Raw genomic sequence first — 15285 nt, 5'->3', positions numbered from 1 at the left:
TGCTTTTGAATATGCTATCTATGTTGGTCATAACTTTCCTTCCAAGGAGTAAGCATCTTTTAATTTCATGGCTGCAGCCACCATCTGCAGTGATTTTGGAGCCCCCCAAAATTACGTCTGACACTGTTTCCACATCTATTTCCCATTAAGTGATGGGACCAGATGCCATGATCTTCGTTTTCTGAATGTTGAGCTTTAAGCCAACTTTTTCACTCTCCTCTTTCACTTGAGTTTCTAAACAGGCCCAAACTACAGTTTTGGTTCCCCCACCGTGTATAGCAGAGTGAATGCCACATAGAATGTCTTCAACAAAATTTTGATTTGGAAATGACCTAGACCAAAAAAAAAAGTTGTTTGTGGTTCTGCACTCAGAGCATAGTGGAGAACTGAGGAAAATGTGTAATTCAGGAAAAGTACATTTTAGACAGGTTCCTATAATTCAGGGAAAAGTGAAAGAATTAGGCTTATGATCTAATTCATGCAATTTTTCCAAAAAAGACATATATAGTAAATATACTGGCTTAATGCATCATACACTTCATTGCTGATACCATAAGAACTTTAATGAATCTTCAAATTCTATGCTCAGCTTCCTCCCTTATAGAATGCGGTAGTACACTGAAGTCAGGGAGGATTCTTTTCATGTTGACTGCTGTATCCCAGCACCTGGCACACAGACTGGCTAAATGAATGAATGAGCAGGCTTTGAAAATGAAATGTTTAATGTGCCTTTTAAAGAGATATTACAAGACCTTTGAGTGACTATGATATTTCCACCAAGCTTCTCTTTGAGCATATGACTTATTTAGCATCTTAAAGTTCATGTTGACAGAGAGGGTAAAAGTATGAATACTTTCTTGAGCTCAGTTATTTCTGACTTGTGAGGTACAGAAATCAACAGTGATAACAGTCCAGCCTGAGCGAGATATAAACAGGAGCTGTATGCCAACTTCCCAATTGCAGTTTCCATGTTAAGTTGCCTTTTTTGCTGCCACTGAGAAAAGAGTGCCATTTAGTAGTGCTAAGAGTAAGGAAAAATTGATCTATTGGACTAAACATTTGAAACCTCTTCAAGAGTGCTGATATCTGCAACACTACTTGAAACTTGGGCTTGGAGCCAAGAGAAACGCACATCATCAAGAGGGTACTGTTTCATCCACAAGGGCAGTTCAGCGGCTACACCTCACACCAAGAATGCTGGAGGTGAGAGCACCCCATGTCCCTTAAAATTCCCTAACTCACATCTATAAAAGAAGATAACTGCATTAGCCAAATAAAGACACTCTCTGAGAAAAGAAAGAGAGAATGAGAAAATCTATTTTATCCTCTAGGTGAGGAACACAAATAAAATGCTTTATTAAATATTAAATACTTCTAAAATGTATGAAACAATAAGCTGGCTACCATCATAGTCTGCACGTACCCTTGAAGGAGCTCAAGGAAGGCTAGCATCCTTTTCTGTGGGTACTTGCTCCAGTCATGTTCAGGATAAGGCAAGTCTCAGAGTCTGGTGGGTAAAATGATTAGATGATCTCTCTATCTCAATATGGGACTTCCCGGATGGTTCAGTGGTCAAGAATTGGCCTGCCAATGTAGGAGACGCAGGTTCAATCCCTGGGTCAGGAAGATCCCTGGAGGAGAGAATGGCAACCTACTCCACTATTCTTGTTTGGGAAATCCCTTGGACAGAGAAATCTGGTGGGCTACAGTCTATAGTGTTGCAAAGAGTCAGACATGACTGAGCATGCACACAAGCATGCACACTATCTCAATATACAGGATTCAGGGTATTTCCTATTCTACATTTCTATATACAGTGAAACTTTGCTGAGCACCTATTAATGACCAGGCAGTGGGAAATATAATGAGTAAGATCATCATGAGGCTTATACTAAAGTGAAGGTAAAAAATAATTAACAATATAATATCCATTACACAATAATTTTTCAATTATATAACGTTTGTGGCAAATGTTATAAAAGAAATAAATAAGAGTAGGAATTTATAAAATTGGGAAAATTGACAGATTACCTCCAGGTGACATTTCAGCTGAATGATGAAGGATAAAAAGGAATTGATCAGAGAAAGTCATCATCACCCCGACAGGTATGTGTGTTAGTCCCTCAGTCGTGCCTAACTCTTTGCGACCCCTGGTCTGCAGCCTGCCAGGCTCCTCTGCCTACGGGATTTTCCAGGCAAGGATAAAGGAGTGATTTGCCGTTTCCTTCTCCAGGGGATCTTCTCCAACCAGGCATAGAACTCGGGTCTCCTGCACTGCAGGCAGATTCTTTACCGACCGAGCTACAAGGGAAGCCTGGTAGAAGTGCCCTCTAAGCTAAGTAGAAGTGCCCTCAGGGTACCTGGTTAATCAAATCACTGTTGCTTGTTAAAATTCTGTGCATCTTTAATTTGAAAAATGTCTTTTTTCGACCCTGAAATCTGGCCTTTTGCATAATGAAGCCAAATAAAACTCTGTTTTGAGCTTTAGAGTTCATACCAATTACCTGCTATCTGACCTTACCTTTTCCCTCTATGAGCAATTTTTGCCACCAAGTTTATTTTACCCTCAGATGGATTTACAAATCATTATTTTTCAAAACTCTTTAACAATTTATTCTGCATGAGGTTTTTGCTTTGTCTTGTTTGATTTTTTAAATTCTGAAGTATCAAAAGGTAAAAAAAAAAAAATACGGTAATACAAAATGGGTTTTACTTGCCCAGATGACATCACCAAAAATTGTCATGACCATTCATGACATTCCAACGTATAAGAACACATGTCACTTTCGCTTTTAGAAGGCAATCTGGGATCTGATGCAATAATGACTGTGAACTGACAATACAAAGCTCAGCTCTGGTGAGTAAGTCTAAAGTTGTTAAAATTCACTTATTCAGCTGGGAAAAAGTTTTCTAAGCTGGGATCTAGAATAGCAAAATAAAGCCCATGTATTGGAATACATCCATGTGCACGCATACGCGAGAGAAGAGGTGTAGGGGAATATAGGAACTGTATATCCTGAACTCCTCACACTTCAGATAAGGGACTCATAGAGATGAGAGATACTGCTCAGGTTGCTCAGCCAGCAAGTGACAATGGCTAAGAATGCACTGGAATATGATGAAATCCACCTATGGGTAAAATAAACTCGGTGGCAAAATTGCTCATAGAGGGAAAAGGTAAGGTCAGATAGCAGGTAATTGGTATGAAGCCTAAAGCTCAAGAGTTTTATTTGGCTTCGTTATGCAAAAGGCCAGATTTCAGGGTCGAAAAAAGACATTTTTCAAATTAAAGATGCACAGAATTTTAACAAGCAATAGTGATTTGATTAACCAGGTACCCTGAGGGCACTTCTATGTAGCTTAGAACTCTTTATTATCATTACTTTATTTATAGTGGTGGCATACTACGTTTTTCCAAAGATGTTCCCCACCATATCTCTCAGCCCACATATTCTTCTCCAATGAGATCTTGTCATTTCTCCATTAGGAGGTGACATCCAAAGAGAAGAACAAATATCATATATTAATACATATATATGGAATCTAGAAAAATAGTATTGATGAACCTATTTACAGAGAAGAAATGGAGATGCAGATGTAGAGAATGGTCTGGTGGACACAGTGGGGGAAGAAGAGGGTGGGACAAATTGAGAAAGCAGCATTGACATATATACACGGTCATATACAAAACAGATGGCTAACGGGAAGCTGCTGTACAACACAGAGAGCCCAGCTTGTAGCTCTGTGATGACCTAGAGGGGTGGAATGGGGAAGGCGAGGAAAGCTCAAGATACACACACACACACACACACACACACACATACATACATACATATATACACACACACATACATACACTATCGCTGATTTGTGCTGATGTACAGCTGAGACAACCACAACATTGTAAAGTAATTATCCTAAAAAAAAAAAAAAAAAGTGATGTCTAATTTACCTCCCCTTGAATCTGGGCTGCCTTATAACTTGTTAGTAGCCAACACAATGTAGTAGAAGTGATCCTGAGTGACTTCTCAGACTGGGTCAGGAAGGCCATGGAGCTTCTGCCTGGTTCTCCTGGGACACTTACTCTGGAGAAGCCACAACCATGGAAGAGTCTGACCACTCCAAGACTGACTGCCACACTAGAAAGGCTGCATACTGATGCTCCAGACTAGTCCCAGGTGAGCCCAGTCTTCCATCCATTCTGGCCAAGAGGTCAAAAAGAGAATAGAGGAGCTGTTTAAGAAGGGATTCCCCCAACCATCTGAGTCCTTCCAGCTGAGTTCCTAGACATCATGGAGCAGGGAAAAAACACACACACACACACACACACACCCCACTATCTAAATTCCTGACTCTCAGAAACCATAAGCATAATGAAATAGTGTAAATATAAATTAGAGCCATCAGGCTTAGCGGGTTTGTTTGTTATCCAAAAATAAATGACTAAAACAAATGTTTTGGTTTTTGTTTTCCCTATAAGGGTTAGTATGAGTATTGAGCCCATTAAACAGATGAAAAATCTAAGGCACAGTAAGATTAAGTTAACTAGATCATAGAAAAATAAATAGAATGATAAAATCATAACAATAAAATGATCATCTGACATTCAATTGAGGACACTGAGACCCAGAGAAAAATGACTTGGATCAAGATACACAGTTAAAGGTGGATCCAGGAAAGGAATTTAGATTTCTGCTAGCATTCTTTCCAAAATATTAGACCAAGCTTGCATGTGTGCTCAATCATTTTTGACTCTTTGTGACCCCATGGGCTGTAACTCACCAGTCTCCTCTGTCCATGGAATTTTCTAGGCAAGAATACTGGAGTGGATTATCATTTCCCCCTCCATGAGATCTTCCTGACCCAGGGATAGAACCCATATCTCCTGCATTGGCAGGCAGATTCTTTACCACTGAGCCACCTGGGAAGTCCCATTAGACCAAACATGATACAGCTTTAAAAAAAAAAAAAAAACATGATTTAGAATCCGATCCAAGCTGATTATGTCCTTAAAAATCTTCCTTATGTTTCAGTGTCCTTATATATTGAAAACTGGAAGAATACAGAGAAAGGACAACAGCAGAAAAAAACATAGTGATTTGAATGAGATCTGTAACTAATAGAGCTGTACTAATGTTAATTCTCTGGTTTTGATCATTCCACTAAGACAATATATAAGGTGCTGATATTAAGAGAAGCTGTGAGAGGGGTATACAAGATTTCCATAGTATTTTTGCAAAATTTTTTAGGTAAAATCGGGTCTAAATAAAATTTGACCTAAATTTGTTTTAAAAAAAGAAAACACTAGTTACTTAGTAAGGTTTTTTTTTAACACTGTGTTTGGAAAATACCATTCTTGGTGATTAGAACGTATTCCATTTCCGTTTGCTTCACCTGTCGCACCTTTCTGATAAAGTCAGAAGAGATGGTCAACGGACTGGTAGTTCAGGCCCTGTTTCGGAGGCAGTATCCTAATACACTGTAGCTACAGTCAAGCACATTGCAGCCAAAACATTTTTGAGAAAATTAACTTCAGAAGTAGATGATGGGAAACTTTCCACAGTAGTGAAATGTCTAAACCTCTTCTCTGGTCTTTGAGTTCTTGGCGGACACAAGCTCTCGTCTAGTTGAGAGTCCTCACGCCTGTAGCTTCCACTTGTACTTGCCCTTCTTCAGAGATGAGACACCCTCCGCCATTAGATGCCATCTGTTTGCAGCCGTGAACTAGCTGAACGCTCTCTGAAACTCCCTTCCAAAGCTAATTGAATTACTCTAAATATTAATATGTGAAAAGACAGAAATGGGGTTGTACCAAAGAAGTTGAGTAAGATATTTAAAGAGCTTTTACAAATGGTAGATTGGGCCAACTCCTTTTTCCCTCAAGGAAACATGTATTTTATCAATCTATCAGGGGTCTGGGAACCCTGCCATACCATAAAGGAGAAAGTGAAGGATAACTCAGGGGTCAGTAATCAGAATCATTTAAAAATAATTTTGCCAACTACCATCTTCAAATCCTGGGGACATTCATAAAACTTATCTATGAACATAAAGGGGATTCCCTGTGACTCAGCTAGTCAAGAATCCACCTGCAATGTGGGAGACCTGGGTTTGATCCCTGGGTTGGGAAGAGTCCCTGGAGAAGGGAAAGACTACCCACTCCAGTATTCTGGCCTGGAGAATTCCATGAACTATACAGTCCATGGAGTCGCAAAGAGTCAGACACGACTGAGTGACTTTCACTTTCACTTTCATGAACATAAAGATACAAAACGAGCAGAATAGCAATGGGCTTGGCCTCCTGTCTTGAAACCAAAAGAACAGACTGTTCCAAAAACATATTGTTGTGGATCTATAACAGAAAACAGGTAACTTCTACAGGTAAGTGTTAAGGATTGCTGCCCAACATTCAGAATTTTGGCTACAAGATGACCAATCTTCATCAGTTCATAAAACTAATAACCTCCAACATCCATATTCAAGGTTCTTTTTACTGTACTATATTGTGTCTCTCTAACATCAGACTGCTTTCTACCTGAAGTCCTTGCCTTATCATTCTTGGAAATTCCTATTTGATGTGTGTCAATGTAGTAAGAAAACACAACAATTTGGGGCCACACAGACTCATTTTTCTGCACCACAGAGCCCTTAATCATGGTCCATCTTTTATTTTCATAGTTCAGTATTCTTAGAGAGTAATAATATTGACCCCAAAGCCTGTACAATGCCTGAGAGCATCTTCTGAATCATTAAGTATAGGTAACTTATGTTTAATAAAGTCACAGGGCTTCCCAGATGCTGCAGTGAAAGAATTAGGAGGCACAAGAGGTGGGAGTTCGATCCCTGGGTTGAGAAGATCCTCTGGAGGAGAAAACGGCACCCTGATCCAGTATTCTTGCCTGGAAAACTCTGTGGATAGAGGAGCCTGATAGGCTACAGACCAAGGGGTCACAAAGAGTTGGACACAACCGAGCGACTGATTGCACACAGCACAATAAAGCCATAGGGTCAAATATGGCTTCTTTGATTGTGAGTCCTTGAAAATTAGTTGTCCTTAGGTTTGGGCAGAAAACTACCAGAATCATAAAAAACTAGAATGCACTGTTCTCCAACCAGACTGGATAAACTGGCTCATTATACAAGTATTATATATCCCTGCTCATTTTCACTTTTTTATATTCAGGGAGAATTTATTTCTCTCTCTTCCTTCTTCAATTACTTCAATATTTATGAAATTAAATCACATCTTATTATTTCCATAAGATGTCAAATAACTCGTCAAAGCCATAGGTCTTGGTCTGTACTACAGTCACTTCATCAGGCTACTTGTTCTCATCCCCAGCTGTCTTCCAGAGTAAGAGCAAAGCAAATGTGATCCTACCACCGGTGTTCTGGAAAATCATTAAAAGCAAGACACTTGATATCTATTAAGATATTATGCTAACAAAGGAATTTTCATTAGAACTAAAGAGGGTAACATTAATTTTCATCAAATAGCCTGTTATGTTTTACATCCTCAAAAGGGATAAATAAATGGATGCTCTTTTGCTTTATAAAATGCAAAAACACTGGCAGAATCTTCCCTGTCTGGCCTCAAGGGGCATTTATGTCATCCTCCTCTCTAGTCATACATTTATTTTACAAACAAAGTAATAAAATAGAAGTCATTTCAGACCTAGCTTCATCAAAGCCAACTTGAAAAAATTTTCACCTAAGGATAAAGACAAAAGCATAGAAAATTTAAGGAGGAATGACTCCTAGACTGGTCACTGAAGGAAACAGGAGAGGGTACAAAGCACTAAGAGAAGTACTAATGCACAGAGGTAAAATTTGAGAAGATGAGGAAACAAGAATGTCCTGGGCACTATATGGCTTCCCCAGGTCCACAACTATGCCCCCTCAGCCGAAAAACCCACTTTCTCCTTCCTCAAGCAAGCGAGATGCCAGCCCCAGTGCCTGTTTGCAAGCGCAGCTCCCCATCTCCTCCCCACCTGCAATCACACCTACCACCACATCCGTACTTGAGTTCGTCCTGTCACAGAGGGTGATGGGTCCAGTCCCACCCCGGCCTCCCCACTTCTCTCCTGGGTCATCTTGATTCCTTATCCTACTGAACATTCCTTCTCTTATAGAGTCAGTATTACCATTGTTCACCTGATTATCCGAATCTGTATTTCTGATGATTAGACATGTCTTAAGCTGCTGCTAATTTCCTGGTGGCTCAGTGGGAAAGAATCTGCCTGCCAATGCCAGAGATCTGGGTTCAGTCCCTGGATTGGGAAAATTCCCTGGAAAAGAAAATGGCAACCCATTCCAGTATTCTTGCAGGAGAATCCCATTGACAGAGGAGCCTGGTGGGCTACAATCCATGAGATCGCAAAAGAGTCGGACATTACCGAGTGACTAAAATAACCACAACAATAACAAGCTGCTGCTAATTATATTATAATAATAATTGCAAATTCTCATATAATACTCTGCCAGAAGCTGTTCTAAACACATTACACATACAAACTCATTTAATCCTCACAACAATTCTATGAACTATGGTCTAATAAAAATGAGTCTCTTACATTCATTTTATAGATTAGGAAACAGGTGCTTTAGATTACTTCCACTTGGGTCCTTATCATTTTTTCCCTGAACAAGTGCAATAATCTCCTCTAACATGCTGTGCTTACAGTCTAATTATCTTCAAAATCTACTCTCCACTAAATTTCCATTGTTCATTAATAGATAAGTGCCACCCTGGGTCTCTCCTGATTATAAGTCTTCAGTGTCTCTTTCATACAGTATCATCTAAGAGTGCTTGCCAAAATCAGCTGGGGAAATTTTCATAAAATAAATGCCTATGCCCACTCCTCACCTACAGAATCAGGACTACCTTGGGGCAGGAGGCAGGGAGGGAAGGTGTCTGAGCATGTATGTATTAAGTCTTCTCAGAACTTCTGACATGTGTCTCTAATCCAGAACATGGACCTCTCTAATCAAACACGGACCACTCTAATTCAGATCGCTCACTGTGTTTTGTTTCAAAAGTGTTATTGATGATGTATAATTTACATAAATAAAATTCACCCATTTTGTGTGCATAATTCAATGAGTTTTCATAAATTTACAAACTTTGGCAACTTTAACCACAATTCAGTTTCAGAACATTTCTATAACTCCTAAAAGACCTGGAAAAGGTCAGTTTTCATTCCAACCCCTACAAAAGGCAATGTCAAAGAATGTTCAAACTACCACCCAATTGAACTCATCTCATACGCTAGTAAAGTAATGTTCAAAATTCTCCACGCCAGGCTTCAGCAATATGTGAACTGTGAACTTCCAGATGTTCAAGCTGGTTTTAGAAAAGGCAGAGGAACCAGAGATAAAATTGCCAACATCCACTGGATCATCAAAAAAGCAAGAGAGTTCCAGAAAAACATCTATTTCTGCTTTATTGACTATGCCAAAGCCTTTGACTGTGTGGATCACAACAATCTGTGGAAAATTCTTCAAGAGATGGGAATACCAGACAACCTGACTAGCCTCCTGAGAAATCTGTTTGCAAGTCAAGAAGCAACAGTTAAGAATTGGACATGGAACAATAAACTGGTCCCAAATCGGAAAGTAGCATGTCCAGGCTATATATTGTCACTGGGTTTATTTAACTTGTATGCAGAGTACATCACGCGAAATGCCCAGATGGATGCAGCACAAGCTGGAATCAAGATTGCCAGGAAAAATATCAATAACCTCAGATTCAGAGATGACACCACCCTTATGGCAGAAAGCAAAGAACTAAAGGGCCTCTTGATGAGAGGGAAAGTAGAGAGTGAAAAAGTTGGCTTAAAACTCAACATTCAGAAAACTAAGATCATGGCATCTGGTCCCATCACGTCATGGAGAATAGATGGGGAAACAATGGAAACAGTGACAGGCTTTATTTTGGGGGGCTCCAAAATCACTGCAGATGGTTACTGCAGCCATGAAATTAAAAGACACTTGCTCCTTGGAAGAAAAGCTATGACGAACCTAGACAGCATATTAAAAAGCAGAGACATTACTTTGCCAACAAATGTCCATCCAGTCAAAGCTATGGTTTTTCCAGTAGTCATGTATGGATGTGTGCGTTGAACTATAAGGAAAGCTGAGTGCCTAAGAATTCATGCTTTTGAACTGTAGTGTTGGAGAAGACTCTTGAGAGTCCCTTGGACTGCAAGGGGATCCAACCAGTCTATCCTAAAGGAAATCAGTCCTGAATATTTATTGGAAGGACTGATGCTGAAGCTGAAACTTCAAAACTTTGGCCACCTAATGCAAAGAACTGATCCATTGGAAAAGACCATGATGCTGGGAAAGATTGAAGGCAGAAAGAGAAGGGGATGACAGAGGATGAGTTGGTTGGATGGCATCACTGACTCGATGGACATGAGTTTGAGTAAGCTCTGGGAGTTGGTGATGGACAGGGAAGCCTGGTGTGCTGCAGTCCATGGGGTCACAAAGAGTCAGACACGACTGAGCGACTGAACTGAACTGAAAAGAGTTTCTGTTCATATACAGTAAAGCCTGCTTCCAACCTATCCCTAGGAAACCACTATCTGCTTTTTTTCTCTATAGAATTGCATGTACTGGGCATTTCACATAAATGTAACCTGTTAAGACTGGCTTCTTTCTGGAGGTTCCTACACATTATAATTTGTATAGGTAGTTTTTTTCTTTTAAAGGCTATAAATATGCTACTGTATGCTTTTACTCATTTTTCAGTCATTCACCGTTTGATGGATATTTGGATTGTGTGCATTTTTGGCTACTATGAATAGTTCTGCTATGAACATGTGGGTCCATATTATTGTGTGGACTTATATTTTCAATTCCCTTAGATAAATAGATAAATATAAAATTGTTGCACTGTATTATAAGTTCATATTTAACTTTTCAAGAAAATTCCAAACTGTTTTCCAAAGTGGTTGAATTATTTGATATTCCCACCAGTAATGCATGAGAGTTTCATTTTCTCTGCATCCTTACCAACACTGGTAATTGTCTTTGATAACATACATTTTCTGTTGGATGAGAAGTGGTACTCCATTGTGGTTTTAATTTGAAATTCCCTAATGACAAAAGATACTGAGCATCTTTTAAGCGCCTAATGGTTATTAATACATCTTCTTTGATGAAACAGCTACTCAGCTTTTTTCCAATTTTTAAATAAATTATCTTATTACTGAATTGTAAGAGTTTTCTATATATTCTACAGCACATATTTTTATCAAATAAATAACTTGCAAATATTTTCTCTCAGGCTGAGGCTTGTCTTTTCAGTTTATTGATGGTGTCTTTTGAACAACAAAAGGTTTAATTCTGACAAAATTCAGTTTATCAATTTCTCTTTCACGATCGCACTTTTGGTGTCATGTCTAAGAACCTGTTAACTAATTCATGGTCACAAAAAATTTCTACTATGTTTTCTTTTAGAATTTTTATAATTTTAGAGCTTATATTTAGGTCGATGATCTATTTTAAGTTGTGTGTATGATAGAAGGTAAGGATCTAAACTCACCACTTTGCATGTGGTTACCTAATTGTCCCAGTACTATAAAAGCTGTTCTTATTCCCTTTTAATCATCCTGACATCGTTGTTGAAAAATTAGTTGACCATAAATATAGGATTTATTTTGGATCTCATTATTCTGTTCCACTGATCTATATGTGTATTCTTGAGCCAATACCACACTGTTTAATTAATGTAAGATCATAATAAGTTTTTGAGTTGAGTAGTCTACTTTTTTGTTTCAAAATTGCTTTGGATATTCTGAGTCTTTTACATTTCCATTTAAGTTTTAAAACTAGCTCATCAGTTTCTAGAAAAATCAAAAGCCAGTGGGGATTTAGCAACTGTGTTGTATAGATCAACTAGAGAATCACCGTCTTGACTATATTAAGTCTTCTAATCCATGAACATGTAGTTCTCTCATCCATGTTTTGTAATTTTCAATGTCCACACCTTGCACTTCTTTTGTTACATATATTCCTAAGTGACTTGAGTTTTTAATGCTATGATGAATGAAACTGTGCTTTTTTCATTGTTAAATTGCTTGCTGCCAGTATACATAAATAAGTTTTGTAGACCACTGGTTTTTATAAAGTAAAATATTATAACCTTTCTACAGAAGTCATGTGATGGTATGAAAAGATTTTCAGGACACCATATCTACCTGCTAATTAACATCATTTCCTATCACCCACAACTCAGAGTGTTTGTTTCCTTAGCACTGAACTTTTGGTAGCACCCTGCAATCCTATGATGTTTCTTGCTTAAATTTTCATTTATATCTCATATCTAGTTTATACATTCTTATCCTAGAAATCTCTTTTGATTTCTCTCCACCTGCCCTACCTTCCACTGTGAAATGCATGTGTACAGTGTATGCGTGCACATACACACACACAGAGCTCCTCTTATGTGCTTCCAAAACTCTAAAATTGGAGGTCCATCATTGTTTTTCTCATATTGCATTTTAACTACATTCTTATATACACATCTTGAGAAACTGAATAACCATGTATAGGAAAATCTGCTAGTTGTTCATCAATATTCACCTTCTCCTTTCAAAGAAAGAGAGTCCCTAAGTTTTTAGTAAGCACAACAACACCAAAAACAAAAACAAAAAAGACACTAAAGACTGGATCTCCCAACCTCCCAGCAGTTAGATGTAGCAGCATGAGTATGCTGTGATGAGTGAGCAGGACTTCATGAGACAGCTTCCAGAAATCTTCCCTCCAAAACAGCCAGTATACACATTTTCCTTTTTTACGCTTTTCTCTTTCTTGCTAGCCAGTCTCCAACCTGACCGGCAGATCAGCAGCAGCCATCCTGACCATGTGGTGATCTTGGGAATGGGGTACCATATATGGCAAAGCAACAATAAGAGAAGAGCCTGCATCTCTACATGCAACTCTGGTCACCTGCTTCTGGGCTTTCCATGAGAAAGACATACACTGTTCCCTGACTTAAGTTGTTGTGTCTCTGGGTCTCTGTTACCTATTGCCAAACTTAATCCAAACATATACACCACACTTCACTACATCCTCAGTAACTGATGTAGTGTTAACACCTTGTAGGTGTTTAGCTGACATCTGCTGGTTTACTGCAAAGAAATAGCAAAAGTAGAAGAAAGAAAAAAAAAAAACTTCATGGAATATCAACTTCAAGTTTCATTTTATTTCCAGGGTACTAAATTTCTAACATTTTAGGTATACAATATGGCCTTCAGAAGCCTCTCAGATTTTTAAAATCTAATTTATTTTAATTTATTTATCATGATACTAATAAGCTCTCTGTTTTTTTGATGTAGCAGGAAAAAGACAAATTTATGCAATTATTCTGGGAATATTCAAGCAGAGTGAAGGCCTATAATTGAATATAATAATAGATTGTACAAAATCATAGCCGTTAATGACAATAGCATGCAAAGCCATTAAACAATCCAATTCCATAGATGAAAAGCTGAAGTTCAGAGAGGTTGTGCAATTAATTCCAGATCACACAAACACTGAATGGCAGAACTGAAGTCAGAACCCAGATTAATCTGGCTTCCAACTTAGTATTCTTTGAATCAGTTAGGGTTCTTTTGGTAAAGAGCAAATTGCCTAACATAAGCAAAATGGGAAATATTTTTAAAATCTGGGTATGTAAAAGATCAAAATTTGGAACAGACAGACATCAGGCAGCTCTATAAAATTTCTATGGTGATGTGTCCAATGGAATGGATTTATAAGCTCCAGCAATATCTACTGCTTGGTTCTTCATTCTGATTCTGGGATTTTTGTTTTTGTCTGGGGAAAGGCCCATTCCCCCTTTCCATTCTTCCCTGCAGACTGAAACCAGCTTCCTAGGATAGCGGCTGAGACTGCCAAGTGGCCATCTTCCCGGTTTCCCTTAACTAGCCATAGGGAAATGAAACAGAGGAGGAAGTCTCTTGAAGTACCCTAGGAAATGTTTGTTTTTTGAGAGAAAGTGTGTTTATGTGACTCTGTGTGTTTTCCAGCTTACTGACAACCCCTCATATTCTGTTTTTAAATCTTCTGTGTGCCTATGTGAATATATAACATCCACAGTTTGGGACCATGAGATGATATACTTAAGAATGAAAAAAACTCAGCCCTCTGAGAAACATTGAAGAGAAGCAGGTAGTCCTCAATGATGTTTCTGAGCTGATGACTCCTCACTCTACCAAATATTTCCCTCCAGAGCTCTTGTTATATGAGATCATATATTTGTTGCTTAAGCCACCCGTAAGCTGGCTTATCTCCTACCTTCAGTCACAAAGTATTCCAGCTTATATGTCACTCATGATTTTAAGTATATGGAAAAGGGTCTGATTAGTCAACTCTGGATGTTGTGTCTGCCTTTGCGTGAAGATAAGGCAGTGCAAGGAACTTCTGAGATCTTCCAGATTTATTAACATGAAGCCAAGTACCGTGATTTGCTTCCCACTGAGATGCTGTGGAGAAGAGGAAGAGGAGAAGCAGGAAGAATACCCCAAGGTAACAAATGTCCCTGATATATATATTCTATATCCCTGATGTTTTATTAATAGGAACATAGCTGAATTCATGATCAGCACAAAGCAAACAAACTAGCGCATGAATGCACATATTTAAACACCAAAAAGGAAGCAGTCATCTGTTTTTTTTTTTAATCTGGAAACTAATACAAAGTGAAATGTATTCAGGATATTATATTATGTAATATGCAATTTCACAGCTCAAGGTTTTTATTTTTCCTCAGTGTGTAGAGTTAGTCATGAAACAAATTTACAGACACCAAATGACCCACTTAAATCTCCCACAGATGCTAATATCTCTTGCTAACACCTTGTCATTTGACCCAAAACAAGGACTTCTGCACATCCATCACACAGAGAGAACAGTGTTAACTTATTGATTTCCTATTTCTAGTTAACACATTGGTTACAGATAAGGAAGACATATCTTATTAAACTGCACTTTATCTGCAACTAAGCCATAATCTGTCAGATTTGTGCTGAGCTTGTTTAGATTTGAAAGAATATGAATAATATAGGACAAGGAAAACTCAGGTGAAAGGTCCCAGCATTATTATCATGCCCAAGTTACAATCATTAAAAAACCAATATGATTTCGGTCTGAATTTGAACTTGACATAGGTTAAAAATTGACAATAGTGCTGAGCAGAAAAGCTTTAGGAAGAAAATTTTCCATAGACCAAGGGCTCAAAATAATTCTAGTATTTAAAAAAAAAAAAAAAACCTCCAT

The 15285-nt window shown here is 38.3% G+C and overlaps 1 protein-coding gene across 1 annotated transcript in view; it reads right to left on the bottom strand.

Moving 5' to 3' along the window:
• Positions 1 to 15285, bottom strand: part of RGS7 (regulator of G-protein signaling 7) — a 489491-nt gene that overhangs the window by 315567 nt on the left and 158639 nt on the right. The window lies entirely within an intron of this gene.

Source organism: Bison bison, unplaced genomic scaffold (assembly GCF_000754665.1).
Source record: "Bison bison bison isolate TAMUID 2011002044 unplaced genomic scaffold, Bison_UMD1.0 scf7180017864064, whole genome shotgun sequence".
Taxonomy (NCBI): Eukaryota; Metazoa; Chordata; class Mammalia; order Artiodactyla; family Bovidae; genus Bison; species Bison bison.
The sequence above is the reverse complement of the archived record's forward strand: the minus strand, read 5'-3'. Positions and strand labels throughout refer to the sequence as shown.